The sequence below is a fragment of the Prionailurus viverrinus genome, chromosome D2 (assembly GCF_022837055.1).
Source record: "Prionailurus viverrinus isolate Anna chromosome D2, UM_Priviv_1.0, whole genome shotgun sequence".
NCBI lineage: Eukaryota > Metazoa > Chordata > Mammalia > Carnivora > Felidae > Prionailurus > Prionailurus viverrinus.
In genome coordinates, this window is record NC_062571.1 from 69,261,788 (window position 1) to 69,281,435 (window position 19,648).

Here is a 19,648-nt window from a genome sequence, read left to right on the forward strand (position 1 = left end):
AAATAAACTCATTTCCCCTCTCTCCTCTCATCCCTCCCTGTTTCTGTACATGCTGTTTCTTCCTCTCAGTGTGTTCATCCTTCCTCTTCATCTGGAAAATTTCTGTGATTCTTTAAGACCCAGCTCTGTGGGTCTTATGGTCTCTTTCTCTGTGATGCCTTCCCTGGCTCTTCTCATCAGATCAGAGTAGGTTGGCTTCTTCTCGCTGTTCTAGCAGGGACAGACTCCATCAGAGCATTTACCTTATTAAATTTGGTTTTCTGTTTGCTATCTGCCTTCTTAAGACATGAGCTCCTCAAGAAAAGGGACTGTCAACATATGTCTTTGTGTCCTTAATTCCTAGACAATATTGGGAAACCACAAGAGTTGCATAGATGTTTGTTGAATGAATTAAAGCCTGCATCATGTCTACAGTGGGACAGAGAAATGCAATCCATTTGTTTTTGGCTTAAGGGGCCAACTCTTTGAGTTGCTATAATCCAAAACTATTTCAACAGTAGACTGTCAAAGTCATGTTGTAGTGTTGTGTGTTACACTTGGAAAAAACATTTCTCTTCTTCCCCACTTCCCCTGATTATTCTCTGCTTTGCAAGTAACTTTTTAGAAATTCAGCTGGAGGAAGGACTTGCCCTGAGTAAAATTCCTGAAAAACTTGCTGCAAAGCCAGAGAGTGGGAGACTGATCTAAGGCATGAGGCCCATGAACTGTGTATTGGGGAGTGGGAACGGCGTTTAGCAGAAGAGTTGCCTTTCTGAATAGATGAAGGAGGTAATTACCTTTCTCACCATTCCTAATAGTACCTAAGGGCCTTTTTCTTTTTAATTTAATTTATTTTTCCGGTTTTATTGAGATATAACTGACATACTGCATTATATTTGTTTCAGGTGTACTGTAACTTTCAAATATGTAATACGATATTGTTCACTGTAGTCACCATGCTGTAAATTATATCCCTGAATACATAAGAAATTATTTATCTTATAAGTGGACATCTCAAGGTCTTTTTCGAGCATAACAGCTTTGATTCCTTTAGGTGGCAAATATATGACGTGCTTGGTTTTGGTCTCTCCCCCTTAGCCTGTTTCCCATAGCAGCCATCAATAAATGATTACAAAACTCTTCTCCATTGAGCCATTCAGAGGCTCCAGAATCCTTCTCAAGACAGGGTTTCAGGCAAGTATTGCCAATGAATCTGCTCTGACACACGAAACATGTGCCTAGTCTCTGTGCTGGCCACTGTAAAGGACACAACAATGGGTTACTCACCCCTCATCTTTTGGACTTCTGGGGAATTTTCTCCCTCTCATCCAGCCTGGGTACAGGCTTTATATCTGAGTAGATATAAAAGTCCTATGACTTGGATATATGAAGTTTGGAACAGCGTTCTTGTTTCTTTCCTATTCTTATGTGAGCATCCACCTGCTGGAGGTTGAAAGAAGGCTCTACATATGAATCCTGACTCTGGTTCTTCTATTTCCGTCTCCTTCAGCGAGTTACTTTAACCTCAGCACTACTTTGTGAAGTAGGCATTATTGTGCTGAACACGTTTGGGAAAGAAGCAATTGAGAATAAACCTAGGCAAGTTCCTGACCCAGGGCCCCAAATGCTGGTGCTCCATCTATGTTAAGAGAAAGGCAGGTGGGAGGGGAACTAATTGAAGCAGACACTGTCCTTACATGTAGGCAAAAATAAAGCAAATAAAAAGTCAAAACCAAGCTCTATCAATCTACACCAAATTAGACCAGACCCAAACAATGACAACAAAACCCTGGCAACCGAGTCCCTTTGCAGCCTTTGCATCTATTATTCAGTGAGACCGAAGAGGACTTTTCTTGCTATTATCCTCCTCTGCCCTCTGCCACTGAGTAGAAGACCTTCTGTTCTCTGTAGCTAATCATTAATCAGCAAGCACCTCCAAGTTTCTTCTCTCTAGTTCTCTGTCTCCCAATTATCCAAAGAAATAATTTGGCCAAGCGATGAAGGCAGGCCTGTTTGCTAACAAAGGGATACTTCTGCCTCTGTGGAATAGAAATGAATATTCTGTGAAATATCATGTAAACAGTCACTGTGGCAATTTGTGACCTGGAGCTCCTCTGGTTCTCAGTGAATCTCTGGTGTTTAATTATGCTGAGGGTTTCCAGAATCAGCTTGTAGCAGTTTCCTTTGAAAACACCTGCAACCACGTTCTGGAGCCTAAGTGGAAGGTTGAGGGTAGTAACAGTTCAAAGAGCCAGGTGGAGTCTGAGATAATGAGCCAAGATTGGGTCCAGGACTCAGGGCTCAGTTTAAGTACCAAAAGATTGAATTTCCTTTAGCATCAAGAAGTATTTGTTGTATGAGAGAGAGAAGCTACCTCAGCCCCAGAAAATTATGCCCCAAAGCCGTGCTTCAGCATCTACTGAAGCCTGAGTTCCCTGAAAGGAGGGAGCAGGCCACTTGTAACGGGCTGAAAGAGTTTGTTCGGTGAGGGCGCAGCCAAGTCATCTCTAAATAGTCCGTTTGTCACTCTCCCCAATGTGGTTCTAAGGAATATCTTCTGGTTTACTAATTAATAGTGAAGATAACAACCACTGGTGACCTTTATGGAACATGTTACACAATGCACACCATGTGGCAAGAATTTATAAAGTGTTATTACCTTGACTGCTTAACAACACTCCATAAGGGGGTAAAATTTTTAATCCATACGTTACAGATATTTGAGCCTGAACTAAGCCTCGATTGGGTGGTAACTTTCCCAGGGTTTCCCACTGGGAGGGTACAGCGGTTGGGTTCAAATCCAAGTCCATCTGACCCAGGTCTGTATTCTGTTAGGTCACATTCTTTCCTTTCAGACACAAAGGGATTAATCCATCCACTGACTATGTGAAGTCACAGGAAGCAGTGTTACTGGGCACTGATTGGCTAAGTATCTCTCCTTTTTATGAGTGATTGGTGGGAAGCATTCCAATTCACCACATTGGTCTGGGAGAAAAGGTGCTGGGGCTTCAAATCATGTTTTGTGTCTTACTATTCGGTGGCATGACTTTGTGTCATTAGGGTATAGGGGTAATTATGATCTGTTTTGATGCCCAATGTGGCAATTGCATAACCCTAATCAGTTGGAAACAGCAAAGATTTGAGAAATGATTTTTTGCTTATTTTTCATGGTCAAGGAAAATGTGGCGGGTGCCTTGTGCAGAGTCCTGCTCAATACAGGTAGAGTAAGAACCAGACTGAGTCTGGCCTATTTAGGTTGTTCCAATACTCTGTTTATGATGTCAGAGGTACCGCTCCACTGAAAGGGGCAGATAACTCACAATATTCTTACTCGATTGTGGCAGGCTTGGAAAGAAAATCATTTAGAATTGAAGAGGACAAGAGGCGTGTAAGGAAAGCAGTGTGCTTGGTGACAGGAACTTGGAATGAGGTACTCATTCTTTTCTTCCTTTCCTCTTTCATTTATTTATTTAACTAACAAATATTGACTGGAAAAAAATGATCCTGTGACCAAGTTTAATGCCAGTTGTGTCATTTATGTTGAGTCTCTCTTTCCTCATCTGATAAATGAGAGTTATCAAAATTCATCTAATAATTTAAACATGGAAAACCTTTTTTGTGGGAGACAGAGAGAGAGAGATTGAGAATGAGCAGGGGACGAGCAGAGAGAGGGAGAGAGAGACTCCCAAGCAGGCTCTGCACCTAGTGCCCAGGGTCCAATGCAGGGCTCAATCCCATGACCCTGAGAACATGACCTGAGCTGAAATCAAGAGTAGGGATACTCAACTGACTGAGCCACCTAGGCCCCTAAACATGGAAGACCTTGGATCTCATTAGTGATCATAGAAATGCAATTGTACACACCACTGAATAGCCATTTTCATTTTTACTTGTTAAAACACCGCAAACACATAAAAGATAATGTCTAATGCTAATGTGGATGTGATAAAAAAGGCAGTCTCAGATAATGGTATAAATTTTTGGAAAGGAATATAGTGGGTTAGTAAGAGTTATTAACAGATTTCCTTTCTTGACACAGTGATTTTGTTTCTGAGAATCAATTGTAAGCATGTTCTAAGAATGAATATATGTACGGAAGATGTTTGGTGAAATTTTTAATATTGAGAGAAACATTGAAACAACCTAACTGCTAAATCAAATGGATAATAGTTAAATAAATTATGGTTGTCTACCCAGTGAAATGTTATGCAGCCAATAAAAAAGCTGTCATGAAGTTTCTATAGTAACATGGAAAATATTTGATATGATGTTAGTTGAAAAAAGGAAAATATTCAGGGGATAATGGGTGATGGGCATTGAGGAGGGCGCTTGTTGGGATGAGCACTGGGTGTCATTGTATGTAAGCGAAGAATCACAGGAACCCACCCCCAAAACCAAGAGCACACTGTATATACTGTATGTTAGTTGACTTGACAATAAACTATATTAAAAAAAGAAAACAGGGAAATATTCATAAAAATCATTTTTAAGTAATAAAGACAATAATATTATACAGGGAAGGAGAGAGCTTCATAGAAGAAAATCACCGAATGTTCCAACATGTTGCGTTAGGGTGGATTAATGTGTTGTTTATGTCCTATTTTCTGAAGTTTTTGAAATATGTTTATGTCACTGTTTTCCTTGGAGGCAGACTGGTGTAAAGAACCTGGCCGTGGTGTCAGACAGAGAAGATTTGAATCCCGTTGTTGTCACTTATAAGCAGTATGATTCCCTGGGTTTTCTTCTGCGTCAAATGGAAGTGATAATTGGATATGTTTCATAAGGCGATTGTGAAGGCTAGATAGGATAATGGAGGTAAGTGCTCATACAGTGCATTGGGTTTAATTTGTTAGTGAATGCTAGTTGTTATTTTATGAGAAATCTTAATATATTTCTAGACACCGACTTAAACAGAAAGAAAGGCAAATTGAATGATCTGTAAGGTTCTTTATTGCTCTAAGTTTTCATACTTCTCATTTGAAACACAAAGTTTAAGTAGGTTTCTCGTGACAGAAATATATTTGTAGATTAAGATGGGGCCTGAATGTTGTGCCAAAACTGTAGAGTTTTGAGAATATGATTTCCTTGGGGAATAAAATGGGATTATTTCTGTCTATTTATAATCTGAACTGGTCCTTTCTTGGCGATGTGAGGGAACATGCAAAGTTTTATATTTAAGAAATTTGGGAAACTGGTTGGTTAGGCATTGGTCAATACCATTACTTTCGTCTAATAGCTGCCTTTTGTTCTCTATAAAAATAAAGAGATGGGGTCATTTATGCACTTAGGAGCAATGGGAAAATTTGTTCGATGTTATATGTTTAGAGCGGTCCTAAATCTTGCGTTTCCTGAAGCTTTTGATGTGTGGAGGATTTGAATGGTCATTCTCTGGATTCAAGAAAATTTATAATATCTCTTATATATCCAGCAACAGATGTATAAAAGTTTCCGGGGAGGGAAATGGTTCTTTCAAAATGACTTTTGGATGATACATGTGTAAGCAAATAAGACAGATATCGATTAAATGTCCTTCCAACACAAAACAAATTGACCAGACGTGCAAAGGCTTTTGCCAAACCCCAGCATTTGATATCCCCCAAAGACGTTTGGTTGCTGATTTCCAGCTAAGGCTTGAAAGGTGGAAATTTTCCTTGGAAATGGTTTAGTAGAGCAAGAAGTAAGGCAGAAAGGCGAAGTGTCAGCGCTGAGGCACGAAGAAGCTTCCAATCCTGTTCTTCATATCTGTGCAGATAATATGCAAAGAAAAAAAAAAGAAAGAAAACAAAAAGGTGAACTTGGAAAAATTCCAAGTCATATGTGCTGATTTCCCTCAATTCTGGGGAAACTACATGAATGCTTTAAGATCTAAATGCTTTAAGACCAAAGGCAGGGACCATTCAGATTGTTCAGAGGAACTTGAGAGGGAGCCCTGACCTCCTGTAAATGGAATGATTCCAACAATGAATTTCATGGGGTTTATATAATGAGCATCCATCTCTGTCTGAAACATTGTGTCATTTTTGTTTGATTGTATGAACCATGGGTGTCCCCTATAAGAGATGCTTCAGTTCACCTGAGAGTGATACTTTTTTCAAACTCTTTTGCTTACTTGTATTAAGTTGAAGAATTGGAGACTCTTACACAGTCTCCAATAGAGTTGTCAGTTCATAAAACCCAATAGCATTTGGAGAACATGGTAGTGTTAATCCTGATGGACTCTTCTTAAAGCATCTTGGGTCAGGAGTCCCTGGTATTGTGTTGATCATGAGGTCCTTGATTCCTAGTTCTGATGTTGGGTCCAACCTCCCTGATACCTATTAATTTGGAGGATATAAACATTTTGTTCTCACGAATTGGCTGCTGAGTAATTGCCAACTTGTATCTTTCCCAATCTCTGGTAAACATATTCATTGGTTGACCCAATCTGAGCATGACTGAGAAATAGGTGGGTTTCCCCTCAATGATAGGAAAACTGTCCTCATACTAAACTAGTGTACTGATCTTCGATGAAGCGGAGGGAAACCCCTTGCCTTGGTATGAATTAGTAGTTCTGGCCACCCAAATGACCATGCTGTGCTGAGTTCTTTCCAGCTTGATCTTACCAGATCACATGGTTACAGTACAAGGTGAGCAGACACTGAAACAGAGGAGAGCACAGTGCATAGAGAAAACTCTTCTCTCATTCCAAAGACAACTTTCTTGGGCCAGGCTAGTGCTTTTTTTTTTTTTTTTTTTCATTATTTATCTTGGCAAAGCCTGAATAGTTCTGTGATGAGGGACCCAAAACCTAGAACAAGAATCAAGGAAACTTTCTCTTATCTCCACTGTTATTTTTCAGCGGGGCTTTAATGTCCGTGATAGGATGATATGCTTGCGCTGAGTTCTGATGCAGGAAGCAGACTGCACCAAGGATTTGCAGATAGATCAAAGAGGGGGAGATGAATGAATGTTGCCCAGGGAACAAATTTTCAAAAAGAAGACTCCTTAAGAATTTCTCCTTGTTGTCTTCATGTTAATGATGAAGAAGCTTCCCAGAGAAAGATGATTTAGAGCTTTTCTTCCCTCAATATAATAGAGCAGGACATGATTTGGTGGTTGTGGGGTAGGCATATGTAGCCAAGCTACTTGCCAAACCTCTATATCCAATGTTCTCTTCTATTTCACCCTCCCCTCCCTTCACAGATCTGTTTTCCAGTTTGTAAATTGAATAGCAAACAATCCAAAAGGGCAGAGGGTTGTGAGAGGCACAAGCCCTCATATGACACCTAAATTACTGATCAGAAATGACATTTCAAGAACAGTGTAATCCTTTGTAAAGCTGGCTTCAAAGGTCAAAGCTAAAACACATTGTACACCAGCCACGTGACATTGGGCCATCCTATCTCACGATTGAGCACAATTCACATGCAATCTTCTCCAAATATTTGATGACTAGAATGTCTGGTTTTATCATACTCGTAAAATACAACATGGTGCTTAGGATGTCTAGGAACTAGAGAGGCTGACTTGGAGTCCTGGCTCCATCGCTTACCAGCAGTGTGATCTGGGCTGAGTTACCTCATTTTACTCTCTGTAAGACGAAGGCAGTCTTTCTAACCTCATGTGCAATAGGCACTGTTGTGGGGAAGTTCTTTGGTAGTGTGCTGAGCACTTAGCGTGCTAAACATAGAGTCAATGTTAATTTATGTTATACAATGCAGAATAATTACTGAACATCTACTGTATAGAAGACCTTGTGTCAGGCACAAAACTGACCTCTGAGGTGTCAAAGTCTGTCTTGAAAAAAAAAAGTAAGACTTCTGTTGTCACTGTTGGCTTTCTCAGCTATAGTAAAACAGAACACCAGATAAAAGTCCTTTAATATTTGTAACAAATTCAAGCTACGTGTGTGAAGGAAGAGAGTTCTATGTGAGCAATTTCTCCAACATCTGTGGAAGTTTTGAGTTCCTTGACTATTCCTTGGATGCCCTTCATGACTAATTTTGGTATCAAAATTACTGTTTATTTTTGGTAGCGTGAAGTTCCACACCTCACTTCCATCCAAAGGTACATCTGTCTCTCTCTTCTTTGTGTCCGTCTGTTCTTTTCTTAGTAATGCTTGCATTAAGATGATGCTTTTTGCCAAATTGGATTTGTAATAGATGATGCAGTGAGAGATGGGGCACAAAACAAAATTAGGCTCATTTTTGGTGCATTCAAGTGCTAGCTACTGCCCCAAATGGTAAATTACAAAAATGATCATGGTACCCTGAAGAGTTGATGGATTTCTTTCCTCAAATTGCTAGATAGTTACATGAGTGAGGGTGATTTTCCTAGTGTTAAAACTGTTTCCTGGGGGTAATTTTAGGCACCTTGGGTAGCTGCATTAACTACTTTTGGCCACTAGACAGCCATTGCTAAGTGGGCACTTAAGTGTTCACATGACTCTTAAGTGGTGCCCCAGTAAGAATAATTAGCAAAGGTCTTTATGGTGATGAAGGCCTAGCAAGCTCTACTGGAAGAAATGTTCTATATAATTCCCTTCAAAATGAATCTTTCCAAAAGGTAAAACTCACAAGTAAGGAATGGCTTGATATTGCTGCTTATCTTTATAACCCCCTGCTAGAAAATCAGGCTTTATGGATTTCAGTGACATTTCATGAGCATTATCATTTTGGCTATTCACAGCAATAGTGTTAAATAGGGAAAGGGGTTAGGATGTTGCTTCACAAGAAGAAGGCTGCAGGACTTTATAGAAAAAGTGGCAAAATTAGAATCAAGAAGACCTGAGGTCTGGTGGGGTTTGGCATGTGGCCTTAAACAGTTCATTGTTTGTACAACAAGGAGATTAGATGGAGAGGATGGAGATTAGATTAGATCAAGGATGAAGATTAGATTAGATCAAGGATGGCACATTCTTGGCTAGTATGCTACCTGCATTTCAACTCGCACCCTTAGACACTGCCAATCTGACAGGGCATACTTTTGGGCTGAGGTCTCAGGTCGTCTTCACCTTTTTCCACAGGTTGACCACAATATTGACCTTTCCTCTAGGCAAGGGAAATGGGCCCAAGGAGGGTTATGTGAGATGTTGAAATGAGACCCAAAATGAAGTTGTTCATGTTTAGGTAATTATGGGTTGAATTTTCCTACCTTTCCAACTCAATCCCAATATTGTATCAACAATATTCCATTGTACCAACAGAGGTAGAATGAGTAGCGGTCAAGAGGGTGGATTCTGTGTTCAAATCCCAGCTTCACACTTTATTTGTTGGGTCACTTAACCTCTCTGTGCCTCTGTTCCAACTTCATTGGATGGTTCTGAGGTGTAGTGAAGGTAAAGCGTATAGGAAATTTAACACAGTAGCCAAGTGCTTAGCAAATGCTAGCAAAATTAAGATGCAGCCCTCGTTTGCTGGTGGAATAGGTAAGAGTTAATGAAGAAAACAGTAGTTCAATAATTTCAATCCCTTTCAAAGAGTCCTGGCACTACAAGTAGCCTGGCCCTTGATAAAATTCAACACCTGTTCAGGATTAAGGAAAAAAGCTTGTAGCAAATTAGAAGTAGAAAGAAAGTTCATTCATCTGTTAAAAGATATGTACAAAGTATCTATAGCCAGCTCTACACTCAGTAGTGAAATATGAAAGTATCTCTCCTGGAGGTCAGGAACAAGGAAAAGGTGTCCATCATCACCGTATCTCTTGACGTGGCACAGGAGGTTCCTGGCAATGATATGAAGCAGGAAAGATAGAGACACAGAGATTAGAAAGTTAGAAGAAATATTGCCATTACTTACCTATGATATGGTTGTGCACATTCCAAGAATTCAAAACGACATACACACTGCTGTCATTAACAAGTGGATTTGTCAGGGCTGCTGGATTCAAGGTCAAGAACAAAAGTGAATATACATGTGTGTGTGTATCTATCTATCTAGTCTCCAAATAATTAGAAAATGAGCTTTCGTTAGTGGCTATTAACTGACAGGATCCTTGGAAATGCTTTTGTTTTATTTATTTTTAGAAAGCAAAATGTTGGTGTAGTCTTATTTGCACATTGCCCTCCCCCAAATCCTGCATCTTAGTCACATTCAAGGACAGAATCTGTAGATTTTCATCCCACCCTGAAACATAAAATGGTAAAAATTGGAAGCTACAAGGAGAATGACTTGTATTTTGGGAGCCTCTGTGTGGCCTTCGTCCTTGATGATCTCCCCCACTGTTCTCAAGTAGTTCTTTCTGCTTTTTCTCTCAGTTTGAGATGGAGACCAAGAGACAAAGCAGGAGAACTCCTTCCCTCTTACAGTTCTACAAATTCTGACCCTAATGTCTTACCTGTGAAAAAGGGCCCATACTTATACACCCGGCCAAATAACTGGTCAAATAAGACCACTTGTGAGCTATCATTATGGACCTCATTTGGGAGACATCCTAAGAACACCTCCCAGCGAGGTGGAGCATTTTCATTTCATAGGCACAGACTTTACTTCTTCCGTAGAAAGACAAAGACCCAGACGTGAAATCAGTTGATAAGACCTGGACCTCCTTCTCTCCTCACAGCTAGCCAGGCCCTATGGGCTTTGGATGGATGTTCCCTGATGTCCAACACCAGCATATCAGACATACATTTGAAATTACAGAGAAACCACCTGACCCCTAGGGGAAGGCTAAACTTTTCTAAGACAGAGGGTTACTTACATTGGGGCTCCATTCCTGGGTAAGAAAATGCAGTGGAACCCAGGGAAGGCTGTGTTGCTGAATCCTGGAGCCCGCCAAAGAATGTTCTCCAGAGAAGCTTGACTCTAGACTACTTGTGCTTCACTGGAGAGCTCAGAGGAGCCCCCTGTTTCTGACAAGTTATTTCCAATCAGAGATATTCTTGGATTCCAGTCCTTCTTTACAAAGCATCACTAAGCTGACCCTGAACAAAACATCCCATGGATAAGGCAATGAGAATGATTACAGAGAAGCAGCATTTTTGGATTTTTTTTTTGTTTTTATTTTTTCCTTTTTTTTTTTTTAAGCGAGAGCCACACCGTGCTCACCGAAGGGTGGAGTATTTCCACAGAGACCTATTTGCCTGCTGTTTCATGTAATGAGAAGTGAAATTCCTGACATATTTTACCCCAGAACTTGTGCCGTTTTTATTCATTTACCAGCTGGCCTCTTTTTTCATAACTCTAAGTTGATTTATTTTACCATGGGTGGAGTTCTACTGTAGTTGGCACCTCCTATGGAACACCCCTGATTTGAGAATCTAGTTTTTTGGTTTAGAGATATACATTGAGATTTCTATAAATCCGATTTTTTTTTCAACGTTTATTTATTTTTGGGACAGAGAGAGACAGAGCATGAACGGGGGAGGGGCAGAGAGAGAGGGAGACACAGAATCGGAAACAGGCTCCAGGCTCTGAGCCATCAGCCCAGAGCCCGACGCGGGGCTCGAACTCGCGGACCGCGAGATCGTGACCTGGCTGAAGTCGGACGCTTAACCGACTGCGCCACCCGGGCGCCCCATATTGAGATTTCTGATGACATCATCCCGTCTATCCTTCTACCCTTGCAGTTCTACCATCTATCCTTGCAGTTACCAAACGAGAATTTATCCAACACGTAGTTGTTGCGAAAGTGCTATGCGCGAGGCATTGGTGTAGTAGCTGAGGGTGCAGCAGCAAACCAAACACAAAACCAAAGCAAAATCATTTCCCTTCTGTTGTGGTTATTTGTGGAAGGAGGACTTTTGACTTTCAAGTCAAAATTTGGTTATTGAGACTGATAATGCCATATGTGTATCAAGAGGTTATGAAAATTTCATTTTTCACATAAAGAGACTTTCTGGGAACAGCAGGAAAGCTCCAAAAGTGGTCCAAAAGTGGGTTCTCCTTTAGAGAACCAGGAAAGGAGACTGGCTGGGGTTTCTTTTGGTGGTTTGGGGATGGGGATGAGATAAGGACCTCCATGCGTGGGCAGGGGCTTGAGTGATTTGAACCTCCTATCAGGGCCAAAGTAGGGAGCACCCATCTTTCTTATCAGCTTTCCCAGGTATAGGGCATGTGGGGCAGAAGGGGAAGATAAAGCGGTGAGACTTAAAAGCAATCAGCAGTCAAACATCAAAAAATGGAGTAAGGGGGTGCCTGGGTGGCGCAGTCGGTTAAGCGTCCGACTTCAGCCAGGTCACGATCTCGCGGTCCGTGAGTTCGAGCCCCGCGTCGGGCTCTGGGCTGATGGCTCAGAGCCTGGAGCCTGTTTCCGATTCTGTGTCTCCCTCTCTCTCTGCCCCTCCCCCGTTCATGCTCTGTCTCTCTCTGTCCCAAAAATAAATAAAAAACGTTGAAAAAAAATTAAAAAAAAAATTAAAAAAAAAAAGAAAAAATAAATGGAGTAAGGATCTAGCTTATATTCTTAATTTTTTTATTGTAGTACAACACACACAATAAGTGCACAAATATTAAGCATGTAGCTTGCAAGATTTTAAATACAAATAGACCTGTGTAGCCATAATCCAGAAGAGACATATTATGTTAGCATTATCTATGTTAGCATGCAGATGATTCCCTCACGCCCCTTTCTAGTCCTACCTCTCTCCCAAGGAGTAACCACTATTCTGACTTCTGTCATCAATAATTAGTTTTTCCCACTCTTGCAATTTTTATAAATGAAATCATAGTATGTATAAGTGCAATGATGTTTTGATCTTAAGTCAGGTGACCATATATATGTGGATCTGGTTCTGGACTTCCTTTTTTTTTTTTTTCCAACGTTTATTTATTTTTGGGACAGAGAGAGACAGAGCATGAACGGGGGAGGGGCAGAGAGAGAGGGAGACACAGAATCAGAAACAGGCTCCAGGCTCGGAGCCATCAGCCCAGAGCCTGACGCGGGGCTCGAACTCCCGGACCGCGAGATCGTGACCTGGCTGAAGTCAGACGCTTAACCGACTGCGCCACCCAGGTGCCCCTGGTTCTGGACTTTCTATTCTGTTCTGTCCTTGCGCCAATATGACACTGTCCTAATTTCCATAGCTTTATGGAATACTTGGGAATGGAAGTCTTCCGACTTTGCTCTATTTCAAGATTGTTTTCTTGGGGCACCTGTGTGGCTCAGTCGGTTGGGTGTCCGACTTCAGCTCGGGTCATGATCTCGCGGTTCATCATGGTCTTGCAGTTTGTAGATTTGAGCCCTGCCTTGGGCTCTGTGCTAACAGCTCAGAGCCTGGAGCCTGCTTGGGATTCTGTGTCTCCCTCTCTCTCTGCCCCTCCCTACTTGCACTCTGTCTCTCTCTCAAAATATACACGCACATGTATATTCACTTTTGTTCTTGACCTTGAATCCAGCAGCCCTGACAAATCCACTTGTTAATGACAGCAGTGTGTATGTCGTTTTGAATTCTTGGAATGTGCACAACCATATCATAGGTAAGTAATGGCAATATTTCTTCTAACTTTCTAATCTCTGTGTCTCTATCTTTCCTGCTTCATATCATTGCCAGGAACCTCCTGTGCCACGTCAAGAGATACGGTGATGGTGGACACCTTTTCCTTGTTCCTGACCTCCAGGAGAGATACTTTCATATTTCGCTACTGAGTGTAGAGCTGGCTATAGATACTTTGTACATATCTTTTAACAGATGAATGAACTTTCTTTCTACTTCTAATTTGCTACAAGCTTTTTTCCTTAATCCTGAACAGGTGTTGAATTTTATCAAGGACCATTTCTTCCTCCGTTGAGAAGGTCATATAGCTGTCTCTTTTATTATGTGAATGTGGTTGTTTATGTTGGTTGATTTTCAAGTATTAAAATAACCTTGCGTTCCTGTGATGAGCCCACTTGATCGTGATGTATTTGTAGGGGATCAGAAGATTGCATCCCCAAATGTGCCACACTGCAGAAGGATCATTTTGGGCTGAAGGCAGCTGAGAAAAAGCAAACACAGAGTGAGTCCCCTGTTCTCCTCTCTATCTGCCTGAAAAGTGGGGTATCAATTACCCTGGTGAAGGTTCCCCTCCTGACTCTACCTTTCCTGTGCCGGGAAGGGAAGAAAAGCTTATCACCTAAGATGAGTCGGCACCAAGAAAAGTCTACATAAGAAATCTTACTAAATAACTCTTCTCTACCATTAGTGTACCCCATAAGTTTACCCTCCCACAAGTTACCACCCCTAAAAAGTCCAGAAGCTTCTTTCCTTTGACTTGTTATCTCTATAAATTTATCTTTTCTTAGAATAATCTAAAAGCCTCCAAGGCTAAGGGGTTTTCTTTTCTTTCTCTGAAGGACTTCTACCCCATTTATTGACATATAAAACATTTAACAACATTTTTTAAAAGTTTGTATGCTTTTCTCTTGTTAATCTGGGGTTTTTTTTTGTTTTTGTTTTTGTTTTGTTTTTGGTTTTTTTGGTCAGAAAATTCCCCTCCTACATATTATAGTTTTGTACATTGCTGGAGTCAATTTGTTTGCATTTTTGTTTAGAATTTCTATGCCTGTGTTTATAAGAGATATTTGCCCATAATGGTCCTTTCTCGTAGTGTCTTTTTCAGGTTATCAGGGTTTTTCTGGCCTCAGAAAACAAATTGCGAAGAGTTTCTCTATTAAAAAAAATTTGTATTTGATTGTTAGGATTTCTTTCTTAAGTGTTTGGATTTACATTCTTTATTACCCCCAAACCCTGTGAGTTTCCATGTCGTAAGAGTTTCCTGGCTTTATCCTATCTACAGCTCATCACCCAGGGTTGCTTTCTCATTGCTGATAAGAGTCTTGAATATACTCGCTCTGGGACTGGTTGTCAAGTCCTGCTCCTGACCCTTAAAATGAGAATGTGTTTACATTTTGGTAAATACCATTATTAATGTTGAAAGAATGATCAGCGAACATTTTATTTTGCGTCTACTGTAACCTTATGATACAACTTGAAATAAAAATCTGGGAGACTATCTGGGAGACTAGGACATTCATTTATAAGTCTTCATTGTAGGAAAATGTCAATGTTATGAGCATTACAAAAGATCTCTAAGTCAATATATTAGGATAAAGTTCTATGGTGGAAGTGGAAAGGAAAAAGGATTTCAAGGAAATAAATCAATGGTATAAAATTTCTGCCTATTGGGGTGCCTGGGTGGTTCAGTCGGTTAAGCGTGTGACTTCGGCTCAGGTCATGATCTCGCGGTCTGTGAGTTCGAGCCCCGTGTCTGGCTCTGTGCTGACAGCTGGGAGCCTGGAGCCTGATTCGGATTCTGTGTCTCCTTCTCTGTCTGCCCCTCCCCCGCTTGTGCTCTGTCTTTATAAAAAATAAATAAGTGTAAAACATAAAAATAAAAAAAAATTTAATTTCTGCCTCTTATATAAAAAAGAGATTTTTCAGCTATTTTTTTTTTTTTTGAAAATAGACAGTGACGAGGCCCAAATCTCTGTGGTATTAAGTCCCATCAAGTGGATTTTTAAAAGGGACCTAATGGTTTTATTGCAAGATGTCAATATTTGCAATGTGCTGGAAAATTCATTCTTTGTTGCTATTTAAGCATATATTGACAAATTTTAGAAGTCAACTTAAATGTATGAAGTTTTTGCTTACAGAGCCTCTAACAGGATTTTGAAAGAGTTCGAATAGGTGTCTAAACAAAATTAGGATTCTGAGAAGGCAGAAGGGAGAAAAGAATGCTGAGTATGCTGCCAGCAGTGTCTACTGGGTCCCTCTCGGAAAGGCTCATCGTACATGACTGTGGAAGCTCTCTTTACTGCTCCTGCCCAAGGGGGTTTTGATTCTGTGTGGTCTCAATGTAGTTGCCCAACTGCAAGGAGAATACAGTATATGTAACAACAAGAATCTTTAAAGGAGAACACCCTGATCCAATGTACCTAAGAACTTCTAAGTCTGGGGCACCTGGGTGGCTCGGTTGGTTAAGTCTCTGACTCTTGATTTCAGCTCAGATCATGATCTCATGGCTTGTGAGATCGAGCCCCACGTCGGGCTTTGGGCTGAAAGTGTGGAGCCTGCTTGGGATTCTCTCCCTGTCTCCTTGCTCCTCCCCCACCAAAAATGAATAAAAAGAACTTCTGGTTTTGAGAGAAGGGGATCCTATAAAAATCTCAAAGTATAGGGGCGCCTGGGTGGCTCAGTCGGTTAAGCGTCTGACTTCAGCTCAGGTCACGATCTCACGGTCCGTGAGTTTGAGCCCCGCATTGGGCTCTGGGCTGATGGCTCAGAGCCTGGAGCCTGCTTCTGATTCTGTGTCTCCCTCTCTCTCTCTGCCCCACCCCTGTCCATGCTCTGTCTCTCTCTGTCTCAAAAATAAATAAACGTTAAAAAAAATTTTAAAAAAAATCTCAAAGTATAATATTACTGTTCAGTTAAAAATAAAACAAAAATACATGCATGTATTTAAGATTATGTGTGTGAATGCATGAACATATCTCAAAAGATAACATCTGACTATAGTTTTCTCTGAATGGTATTCTTTTTTTTTTAATATCAAATTTATTGTCAAACTGGTTTCCATACAACCCAGTGCTCATCCCAACAGGTGCTCTCCTCAATACCCATCACCCACCCACCCCTCCCTCCCACCCCCCATCTACCCTCAGTTTGTTCTCAGTTTTTAAGAGTCACTTATGCTTTGGCTCTCTCCCTCTCTAACCCCCCCCTTTTTTTTTCTTCTTCCCCTCCCCCATGGACTTCTGTTAAGTTTCTCAGGATCCACATAAAAGTGAAAACATATGGTATCTGTCTTTCTCTGTATGACTTATTTCACTTAACACTCTCCAGTTCCATCCACGTTGCTACAAAAGACCATATTTCATTCTTTCTCATTGCCACGTAGTATTCCATTGTGTATATAAACCACAATTTCTTTATCCATTCATCAGTTGATGGACATTTAGGTTCTTTCCATAATTTGGCTGTTGTTGAAAGTGCTGCTATAAACATTGGGGTACAAGTGTCCCTATGCATCAGCACTCCTGTATCCCTTGGGTAAATTCCTAGCAGTGCTATTGCTCGGGCATAGGGTAGATCTATTTTTAATTTTCTGAGGAATCTCCACACTGTTTTCCAGAGTGGCTGCACCAGTTTGCATTCCCACCAACAGTGCAAGAGGGTTCCTGTTTCTCCACATCCTTTCCAGCATCTATAGTCTCCTGATTTGTTCATTTTAGCCACTCTGACTGGCGTGAGGTGATATCTGAGTGTGGTTTTGATTTGTATTTCCCTGATGAGGAGCGACGTTGAGCATCTTTTCATGTGCCTGTTGGCCATCCGGATGTCTTCTTTAGAGAAGTGTCTATTCATGTTTTCTGCCCATTTCTTCACTGGATTATTTGTTTTTTGGGTGTGGAGTTTGGTGAGCTTTTTACAGATTTTGGATACTGGCCCTTTGTCCGATACGTCATTTGCAAATATCTTTTCCCATTCCATCGGTTGCCTTTTAGTTTTGTTGATTGTTTCCTTTGCTGTGCAGAAGCTTTTTATCTTCATGAGGTCCCAATAGTTCATTTTTCCTTTTAATTCCCTCCCTGAGGTCAGAGAGGTTTTTTCCTGCTTTCTCCTCTAGGGTTTTGATGGTTTCCTGTCTCACATTCAGGTCCTTTATCCATTTTGAGTTTATTTTTGTGAATGGTGTGAGAAAGTGGTCTAGTTTCACCCTTCTGCATGTTGCTGTCCAGTTCTCCCAGCATGAATGGTATTCTTAAGTTAGCGTAATGTAAAGTTAACTTTATTTTGGTGTATGGTTCATATAAATGTGTTCACATGTTAACACATGTGTGGATTCATCCAACCACCACTACAATTAAGATACAGAACAGTTCTGTCACCCCCAAAACTTCCCTTCTGCTCCCCCTTTGTAGACATACCCTTCCCCAACACTAACCCCTGGAAACCACTCTCTTCTCTGTGCCTACAGTTTTGCTCTTTCCAAAATATCATTTAAGTAGAGTCATGATATGTCATCTTTTGAGACTGGCTTCTTTCACTCAGTAAAATGCTTTGAATATTCATCCATATTGTTGTTTGCAAATTCTTTCATACCTGAGCAATAATCATTTTATGAATATACCAGAATTATTTTATCTATTGACTGATATTGAAGGACATTGGAGTTGTTTCTAGTTTGGCGATTATGAATACAACTGCTGGAAACATTTTTGCAGAGTTCTGTGTAAACATGAGTTTTCATTTTCCTAGCGAGAAAGATAGGAGTGCAGTTTCTAGTTCATATGATAAGTGTATATTTTATTTTATAAGAAACTGCCAAGGGGGTTATCAGAGTGGCTATACAATATTTGGTAGAACATTTCAGTTGCTCCCATCTTCTCCATAACTTGGTATTGTCAATCAAGTGTTTTGAAACCCTTCTCATAGGTGAGAAGTAGTATCCTGTGGTTTTAATTTGCATTTTCTCAATGGCCAATCATGTTGAACATCTTTTCATGTGCTTATTTGACATCAGTATGTTTTCTTTGGTGTTTTGTCTATTCAAATCTCATGGAAGACCAATTTGCATGGAGCACAGTTTGGGAGCCATTTTCTTTCTTTTTTTTTTTTTATTTTTTAAATGTTTTTTATTTTATTTTGAGAGACAGAGTGTGAGTGGGGAAGGGGCAAAGACAGAGAGAGAGGGAGACACAGAATCCGAAGCAGGACTCAGGCTCCAAGCTATCAGCACAGAGCCCAACACAGGGCTTGAACTCACGGACTGTGAGATCATGACCTGAGCCGAAGCCGGACGCCCAACTGACTGAGCCATCCAAGTGCCCTGAGCCATTTTCTAATTCAGAGAAGAAGAAATTATGTGCCACAGAGCAGGGCAAGACATCAGATTTGTCATGGAGATCCCATTACATTGGGCCTAAATAAGCTAGAATTTCCTCCAGATCTTCTTTTATGAATTCTTTTTATGAATTTGGCATTTAAAGAGAAGAGTGGAAATAGATAGGGAAAAAATTTAAATAACAAATCAGGTTATAAATACTGACATCTATATAATTATAAGGGCAAACTCTAATAATTGCATTATTTCTTAAAAAAAATTTTAACATTTATTTATTTTTGAGAGAGAGATAGAGTGTGAGCAGGGGAGGGGCAGAGAGAGAGGGAGACACAGAATCTGAAGCAGGCTCCAGGCTCTGAGCTGTCAGCACAGAGCTCTGAGATGGGGCTTGAACCCACAAATTGCAAGATCATAAGTTGAAGTCCGATGCTCAACCGACTGAGCCACCCAGGCACCCCTGCCCTATTTCATTTTATCTTCATATTACTGGTGAAAAATATGGAAGCATAAAGAGTCAATAGCTGGTCCAGAGAAGTCTTATCTTCTTTAGATATAAATAATAAAAAAGAAACTAACCCATGATCTATATAAGATACTACAAGAAAAAAATAAAAGGGAAAAGTTAGGAAAAACTATGGTAAAATCAGAAAAATACTACCATAGAACTGGTAAAAATTGTGGCCGAAAGTTTAACTATGATTTTTAAAAGAGAAAAAAACATGTGTTGTCAAAACTCAAGAAAGAAGTATGCATGTGTATGTGAGGGAGAGAAGCCATAACTCATCACAGAAATGAAAAATAAATTAGAAAACTCACAAGAGAGAATAGATTGTGCTGAAAACAGGATAAATAACATAAGGAGTCAAAATACAGAAAGTAAACAACATTAAGTTGAAATAGAGAGAGGATGAAAGCAAGTTAGAGAGAGA

General features: G+C 40.4%; 1 long non-coding RNA gene across 3 annotated transcripts in view; it reads left to right on the top strand.

Moving 5' to 3' along the window:
* The window catches only part of LOC125148077 (uncharacterized), a 76,586-nt gene that overhangs the window by 22,914 nt on the left and 34,024 nt on the right, over positions 1-19,648 (top strand). For all 3 annotated transcript variants that reach the window (XR_007145410.1, XR_007145408.1, XR_007145409.1), the window contains exons 5-6: positions 3,324-3,409; positions 4,631-4,794. This is a non-coding gene — a long non-coding RNA (uncharacterized LOC125148077). The remainder of the gene's footprint in view (positions 1-3,323; positions 3,410-4,630; positions 4,795-19,648) is intronic.